The sequence below is a fragment of the Panthera onca genome, chromosome F1 (genome assembly GCF_046562875.1).
Source record: "Panthera onca isolate mPanOnc1 chromosome F1, mPanOnc1 haplotype 2, whole genome shotgun sequence".
NCBI lineage: Eukaryota > Metazoa > Chordata > Mammalia > Carnivora > Felidae > Panthera > Panthera onca.
In genome coordinates, this window is record NC_138355.1 from 898350 (window position 1) to 907169 (window position 8820).

Sequence of the window (8820 nt, forward strand, 5' to 3'; positions counted from 1 at the left end):
CCTTCAGCCTCCCAACAGAAAAAGAACCCCTCATTCCCTATGATTCCAGCCCTAAGGTCTGGACCCACTGGGACCTGACTGGCACATACCCAGTGCTGAGCCAATCACTGTGGCCAGGGAGGATGGCCAGATTGAGGTCATGTGACCACCCTCCCTAAGGAAACTCCTGAGCTGTTCAACCTGTTTTCCTGGGTGGGAGTGAACCTGAGAGAACAGAGGTTAGTGTCCAGTTGCTGCCCTCCTCTGTGCTCAATATCCTGGGTTGCACCTGCTCTTATCCTCTTCCCGCCACCCCACTGTCTTCGTGGCAGCACTTCTTACCTTCCCCCACTGCTTTCTTCGGTACCATTTCACCCATACCAAAAAGGAACACGACTTCCTGTTTGAATTCAGGATCTGGGGCCCAAGCCCAGCTTCAAGATTTTTTTTTTTTTTTTTTTTTTTTTGCGTCCCGGTATAATCGTTTATTCAGTCAACCAGTGTCCAATGAGTACCTACTATGTGCTCCAGTGAGTTTTCAGGGTCTAATTATTCTGGGTTTCTGGGGGGAAATCCCAGGAGCCTTCCAAGGAAATGAGTTTTGTCTGAGCAAGCATCTAGAGGCTAGCTTCCAGTCCCTCGGTGCCACCCACTGTGTGGCCCCGAGGGAAGTCTTTCCCCTCTCTGGACTTGTGCTTTCTTATCTGCAAAATGAGGCACTGGGAAAGTTGAAATCCTGGAGCCCTCTCAGCTCTGACATCCTGTGTGGTTGGGTCTTAGAACAAGCCTCTCCAGGTGAGTCAGCCTGTAAGCACCATGGACAGTGACCACAATACTCCCTCTGCTGCCACAGGGAGCATCTTGTTTGCTGTCCCCGTGGGTGCGCTGAACTGAGTCCACAACCATACAGTTCTGTGTCTGAACCTTTCACTTCTTGGCTAATGAGAACATCCAGGGCAGAGGAGACCCCACGGCTTTCTGTGCCTGTGTGGACCCCAAGGCTCTAAATTCCTGTAAGGTGGCCTAATGCTGCTGCTACAGAAATTCTCTTTTGAGGTGTTTGTGAATCCCAAGCCCTCCCACCACCGAAAGTCAAGTCTGGAACTCTGAAAAGAAAGCATAGGGAGGGAGGCTACATGGAGGAGAGGAGAGGATTCTATAGAGGTTGCTATATGTCCATGGAGTCCATCCTTCCTCTGCCTCCCTGTCCCTCCCTTCTTCTTCTCTCACCCACTCCCCTTTCTCTGTTATAGCCGAAATTGGTCATAGCCCCGTGGAAGAAGAAAGATGCCTGATGTGTCAGTAGGGAGGCAAGGGATCCTTTTGAGGCATGCCCAGTGGGAGGACTTTCTTTTTCTTCTGGTTGAGTCTAGTTTCTCTTCACTCTTAACACTTGGAGACATGAATTAATTCCCTTGGTCACTGTGTCACTCATTTGTCAGCTCACTCGCCTGCTCACCACATCCATGTGTTCCCATCTTTATTTAGTTCAGCCGTTTTTTTTTTTTTTTTCAAGCAAGAAGGGAGATTTCTTAGGAGAACATAGAGAACCCAAGGACAAGTAGAGAATAGAGTAGCTGGTCCTCCCCAAAGATGGGAGCCAGCAACTGTTTAAGACATGAGAAGCCAAGCCTGCTGTATCTTTTCACCATTCTGGCATCACACATTCACTCACCTCTGCTCCTCTTTGTACATCACTAGATCCTTCCATCTTTTAAACCTCTTGGCTTCTCTCCATTTCCACTGCCATGACCCTAGTGTAAAGTACTTTTCTTTTTTTTTCCCTGGGAAACTGAGGCAGCCTCCAGAATTTTCTCCCGAATCCCACCCTTGCCCGTTTCCAATCTGTGTCTCTCACTACAGCCAGAGGGATTTTTAGAAATGAACAGTTTATTCAACAGATTTCACTGATCCTAGGAAAGACGTCAAAATCATAAGCACGGTGTGGAACTGGATTACCACTCCCCCACATTCGGTGCCCTGTATCGAAGTGCCCTGCTCGGTTGGAGGATTATACAGCATGGCCCATGTTGTCCTCAGGCATGGCAGAGGGGCTGGTGAACAGTGAAAACAGATGTGAGCACACGCTTTAAGAACCAGTGAGTAATTTACCACTTTTCTTTTCCTTTTTCCACGACAATGGCAATATTCCAGACAGAGACAGACTGCTCTGTCAACCTGAGTCCAGAGGGGAGAGGAGACGAAGGAGAGCCACATGTGCGTGTAGTCTGAGACATAAAGAAACTTTATTGTAGGCCACGGAGATTTAGAGAATTGTGTGTTATGCAGCGTAACCCATCCTAACCTAACCGATATGCATAATCCATGAACTCTTGCCCATCGCCCCATTGCTTTGCTGAGGCACCACTGGCCTTTCGGTCCTTACACAAGTTGCTCCCTCCCACCTTACAACATTTGTCTGTGACTCTCTCTCTCCTGGGAAAGTTCTTCACTCCCATTGTTGGGCAGTTGACAGTTACTCACCAATGAGGTCTTGGCTTCACTGTGAAATACTCAGGAAAGGATTGCCTGGTCTCTGTTCAGAATACCTAGAATTTACCTTCTTTGTCATTAGAGCTCTTTCACTACACTCTAAGTTTGAGGAAAACAGAGCCCAGGGATTTAGATCATGCTTCTTTGAGGCCCTACTCCACCCCCCCACCAATGTGCCCGGGCCCATGTTGAGGGGCTGGAGGTAACGGGGGTACATCAGCCCTGTGCCCTGCTCCCACCACCTGCCCCGTGACGGGGGAGATAGGTGTGCAAGCAGCAACATTTGAACCCATTATGATCGTTCTAGCAGGAAATTAGTGTAAAGAGGCCAGCAAGAAGGCAAGGAGACTGCCTGGAAGAGGGGGAGTCAGAGATGGCTTTGAGTAGGATTTGGAGATGTCCAGGTGGGGGGAGCTTCCTGGGAGAGTGGGCGATGGGGGGATCTGATGGAGGGATTGTAGGGCAAGAAGTGGTGCCCAGAGTTTCCAGGACTTGAAAGAGGATGAACCCAGGAGAAGTTGGAACCAGAAGTAAATATCTGGCATCTGTGTGTATTCCTGGGAACACAAGTGAGCATTCCTGTTGGAGTGCCTTTGCAAGCCCATGGTGTTTGCTTCTTGGGGAAGAGGGATGGTGATAAAGATGACAGTGGGTTCCAAGCCCTTTCACACAGTGGATATCAGTGGCAGGCTCTGATCCGAGGTTGTGGTAGGCGTGTGTGGGCAGCTGTGTTCCCAGACACAGCAGCAGGAGAGACATCTTTGTCTCCACTCTGCTCATTGGACACGTCTGGATGCCTTAAATTCCTGACCTTGTCTTCTAAGAAAACCCACCACGGTTCTTTCTAGCAAATCAAGGCTTCCTGTGTACATAGCCCAGTAGTCATTTAAAACATGTATCAGGTGAACAAAATGAAAGAGAGACGAATCGCCGAAGCATCACGTCCCTGGGTATGATGTCTCTCCACATGATCTTGTTATTAAAAGAATCCGCAGGGACACGGATGAAACCAGATGCTTCATGATTAGGGGCTGTGGTCACTCAGCAGGCCCCTGCTCTGGGGAAATGAGGTGTTTCCTGGGGTTTGAGGGCCCTGATGGGACATGACAGAAAAGCTTCTCAGCCTCCCAGAAGGTTGGAGGGTGGGCAGTGATGCTGGAGAATTCACCCACCTCTGTGGCCCTTGAGTTTCTCACTGTTGGAATAGGGAGGGAGGTACCATTCCCCGACTGCCAACCTCACTGGCTGTGCGGCTTAGGTAATAGGTGGACAGTTCTCGGAGAAGCCCATTGATTCCAAGGAATTGTGGCTGTTTGATGGTATTATTTTGTGAGGTGGACCCTGCTGGGCTCCCCATACTGGAGGGGACAGACACCCACAGAAACTGGACCAGACCGAGCACACAAGCTCTCCTCGGAAAAGCTGACCTCTGTGTGGTGGTTGTCTAGAGGAAGGGACGTCAGCGGTCACTGGGGGGGGTGGGGGTGGGAGGTAGATGGAATAGCACAACCAAGGAGGAGTCTTGTGAGCTGGGACCATAAGGGGAGGAAGAGGGGACAGGCGGGGGCAGGGGGGGCAGGTAGGGAGGGGAGCAGAGGAGCAAAGGCCTGCAGGCCCAGACAGGCCTAGGCGGTGGTGAAAGGAATGCCATCCTCCTGCCTCAGAGAGCTTGTTGAATCTGGCACAACGGGGCCGCTTCCACGGCTCTTTGGGCTAGAGGGTGTTGCTGAGCTCCTGCCTGGCCCTTTGCCTGTCTTGCCGTTTTCAGGTCCAGCAGAGCTCACCCGCAGAGTGTAGACATGAGCCTGCCCACCCGACGGATGGGAGCACGGGCTCTGGTCAGATGATGGGGGGGGCAGGGACCCCCCCCACGGCGGACCAGAGGCCACAGGCGTGGGCTGTGTAGAAGCTGAGGCTGCACGCTGCCAGGGTCCGGCTAGGGTCAGTTCCAAAGCCAGTCGGCTCCTCCTTAGGGCCCCTGCCTCTCAGACTAGCTAGTGACTGCTGGTGAGGCTTCAGAACCTTCCAGGCCACAGCTGGAGGGACTCTCTCCAGATCAGCATGTAAGTATTTATCACTTAGTGTGCCCTCTCAGACTGGCATCCCTGGCAGCCTGCAGGGCCCAGCTGTGGAGTCCAATGCTGCGTGTCTGTGCTCCATGTGAAACAGTGCTGCAATCCATGAGTGGTGTCCACAGCGGGTGAGGAAGGGGAGACCTGGGTTATGCACGCCAGCCATTTGCCACTCCTGGTACACCCCCTTATCTTGCATATGGAGAAACTGAGGCCCAGAGGGAAGAATGCCCTCGTCCAATTGCCTGTCCTTTCACTTCCCACTCTGGCCTCTTGACGGAACTCTTGGTACCCCCCGTGACACCACGTGAAAACAGTGAACTATGTGTGTGACAAGGAAATCATACTGGATGTGTCTGGACCCACACCATGTTTCTCTTCTTGTTTTTCTCCTTTGCCTCTGTTCTGTTTTAATACTTCGTGTGTTTCGTGCATTATGAAGGATGGTGGGACAATGAACATCCGTGGGCCCGCAGCTCAACTCCAGAACTAGAACATTCCCAGTCACTTCCATCTTCTCCTTGCCTGGAGGTCACCCCTCTCTGCAATTTGGTGTTTGTTTGTTTGCTATTCTCTTGCTCACAGGCCGACTGAATAAGCCTAAACATTAGATTGCTTCTTTGTTCTCAAGCGGTAAAAACTTGCTCTCTGTATGTAGATCTCTAAAATTTGCATTTTTGTACTCAACATTTCCCTGTCTCTAAGCTTGAGCTGTGCTGCTGTGTAGCTGGAGTTTGCTGTCACCAGTGTGGAAAGAAATTGTGTGACTGTGCTACAATTTCTTTTTGCATTGCTCTGTCAATGAGTATCTGGGTCATTTCCTTTCTTCCCCTCCTCTTGCTAACAGTGCTGCGACGAACTCTTCTTGGGTGTGCCTTGTGTGACTCCTGGGAGTGGATTTGCAGGGTTCTAAGGTATGGGACTGGTCAACCTAACAAGAAAAGGCCAAAGTGGTTTTCAGTGTGGCCAGACCAGGTTTCACACTCATCAACTGTGGGTGCCAGCTGATCCTCTCAGACCCTCGGTGCTTTCAGATGTCACATGTCTTCCTCACTGTGAGCCTGATGGATGTGAAATCTCTCACGGGGACCTTACCTTGCACTTCCCTGCATCCTCGTGACATCCGGCAGCTTTTCCCGTGTTCATCTGTGCACTCCATTTCCTCCTCTACCACATGCCTGCTGTGGTCTTTTTGCTCATTGCCTCTCTTCTTCCTGTGGATTTGTAGGACTTCTTTATGTATTCTGGATACTGATCCTTTGCTAGTTGTACATATGCCAGAGGTCTTCTGCTTTTAGTGATTTGTCTTTTCACCCGTCATTTGGTGAAGGGAAATTTACATTTTCCTGCAGTCAAACCTATCGATTTTTTTTTATGCTTACTGAGATTTTAACACCTTGTTAAAGAAATTGTTCCCAACCCCAAGTTTGGAAAGATATTCCCCCAGAATATCCCCCTCTTCAACTTCTCTTTTTCAAATATAGATTTTTAATGTGTCTGGAATTGGTTCCGATGTCCCAGCACCGTTTACTAACTGGGCCCCCTTTCTCCAGTCACATGTCAAGAAGCCTTTTTAAAACTCCTAAGAATTGAGCTCTTCAGATCTCTGATCATTTGTAGCACACCTGCAGTCATTCATGCCTGCTGTCCACATGTTCTCCCCTCTCCCTCTTTTTACCATTGCGATCCCTGGTACGTGCAGGTGCCCCAGGAGGCCCTGTGTAGCCATGTATGGATATTTTTTTCTATGTTTCTTTCTTTATCATTTTTTTGAGAAGGAGAGAGAGAGAGAGTGGGGAAGGGGCAAGGACAGAGAAAATCCTAAGCAGGCTCCATGCTGTCGGTGCAGAGCCTCATGTGGGGCTCAGTCCCCTGACTCTGAGATCGTGACCTGGGCTGACAGCAAGAGTCAGACGCTTAACCAACAGAGTCACCCAGGCGCCCCATCCATGGATGTTTTTGTGAGGATGAGGAAACAGGATCACAGAGGAGGGTTGAGTTTGTAATGGCCACACAACGACCGTGTTGGGTGACCCCAACGTGGAGTCTGTCTCTGATTCTCTGAAGGCGGGTTCTGTGTTCCTTCCTCTTGGTGTCTGGCTGTGCACAGTAGGGCTGGTGGGTTGGGACCCAGGACCCTGGGGCTGTCAGTGGAGGGATCAGACATGACAGCCTGCCTTTCCGTTTCCATCCCATGGGCTCCCCTGAGCTGCTGTGAAACTATTTGGGCACATTGTTCCTGGGGGCCTGAAAACCTCCTGTCACCTCTGCTTCTCACCCCTGCCTCATCCCTCCTGCTGTCCTTTTGATGATGAAGCAGCTGAGGTTTAACTCCTGCCTCTCACTCCCCACTAGCTCCTTGCCCAGTAAGGGGAGGGAGAGCCCTGGGAGCAGTACCCCAGCAGCCTCAAACCTGGAACAGAGTCGAATCCTTGCTGGGAAGACTCCACCCTTGCTCTGAGTGATGCAGAGTCATGGCCTCTGATGATGTGGATGACAACTCACTTCTGCAGCATTTGTGATGTGCTGGGGCCCAGTCTGAGCATTCCGTGGGGGTCCTCGCCACCCTGTGAGGAGACACTGTTTTTACACTCATCTTATAGATGCGGAAGCTGAGGCTCAGAGCTGTTATGAGGCTTGCCTGGGGTCACTCAGCAGGGCAGTGATGGAGTGAGCTGCAATTTGATCCCAGGCAGTCTGGCTCCAGACTCCACGCTCTTTACCACGAGACTGCATGGTCCCTTTGGACCCCAACCAGGCCCTAGCTCTCCCTCCTGGTGACTGGTCCAGGACTCTGGGATGGGTCTGCCATGGGGCCCCTCACGGAGTACAGAAGAGCTTTGTCCCTGAACCCTGGATCCATGGTGGGTCTGGGCCTGCCCTGGGCCTCCTTGGACCTGGAGGGTGCCCTTCCCAGCTTCCGAGGCTGAGCCAGGCCACCCGGTGTTGCTCCTGTTTGCGGCCGGGGAGTCCCAGCTCCAGTTAGAGACTTCTCTCTTTTGTAGGCTCTAGAAACTCTGAGAAGGGACCTAAATGGTGGGCCCTCGATTAAGGGGTTTCAGAAGGCAGGAGCCCCAGGGACACCTTGCTTTGTGAAGCCTCTTGTGTTCCAGGGAACTGCTCTCTGTGGCCACCTCAAGATGAGGTGTTTTTGACAAACATGTGTCACCTGCACAACACTTGTAAGCAGTTATGCCATGGCCATAAACCTGGGCTTGTGCTGCCGAGTGAGATACCAGCTCTTACATGTGGCTAAAGCACTGCCAACAGTGTCTCTGCTGGTTTGTCTGGCAGTGGGGGGTGCCAGGCTGCTTCAGGACACATCAGCTCCCAGGCAGTGGCTGTGTGCTATGAAGGTCCCAACGCCGACGTCTTTCTCAGCATCCCACCCTCCCTTCCTAACCTTCGCTGGCTCCCTCTGGATGTCTCACAATGTGGACACTTTTGCACCCAGTCATGCTAATTGCTCTGAAAAGAAATAAAGCGGACAGTGACACAGGCCATTTGGTAAGAATGATCTGTGATCTCTGGTTTGTTTAACAAAGCCTACTGGGTCAGAGCCTGAAAGAAAAGGGGGGGAGCCGTGTGGGTATCTTGGAAGAGCATGCTAGTCAGGAGAGTTGCACATGCAAAGGCCCGGAGGTCAGGTTAGGTCTTATGGGTTGGAGGCAGGTGTGTCTGGAGTGCAGTGAGAGGCACAAACCTGGGAGCAGGGTGGGAATAGGGAGCATGGTGTGGGATGGTGTGGCATTTGGGTTTCACCTGGAGTGTCATGGAAAGCGGCTGGAAGGCCCTGGGTAGGTCCAGGAAACCGTAGAGGAGGCCAGATGGCTTAGGCGCAGCCACTACCAGGCCAACTATACCTTGGTTGTAACTGTGAGGACTGTAGATCCTAGCTGTACAGCAGAACCCAGGTAACAGCAAACATGAGGGCCAGGTGAAGGTCCCAAGGCCAGCCAGTCCATCTGTCTGCAGCCAGGCCTCTGCCTATAAATCCTGCAGCCTGTGCATCCTGCCCAGAATGCTGGGATGCCTGGATCTGTTAGTTTCTGCTGCGGAATAACCACCCCGAAATGTACCAGCTTGCACCAACTGTTGAGTTAGCTGAGCAGCTAGCTGGTCGGGCAGGTCTTCCAGGCTCCCTCAAGCATGTGTGGTCAATGGCAGAGGTCGGCTGATTGCTGGCTGGCTGTTGGCCGGGGCGACTAGGGTGGTGGTGAGTAGACTACATGTGTCCCATTCTTCCAGGAGGCCATCTGGGCTTCTGCACATGGTG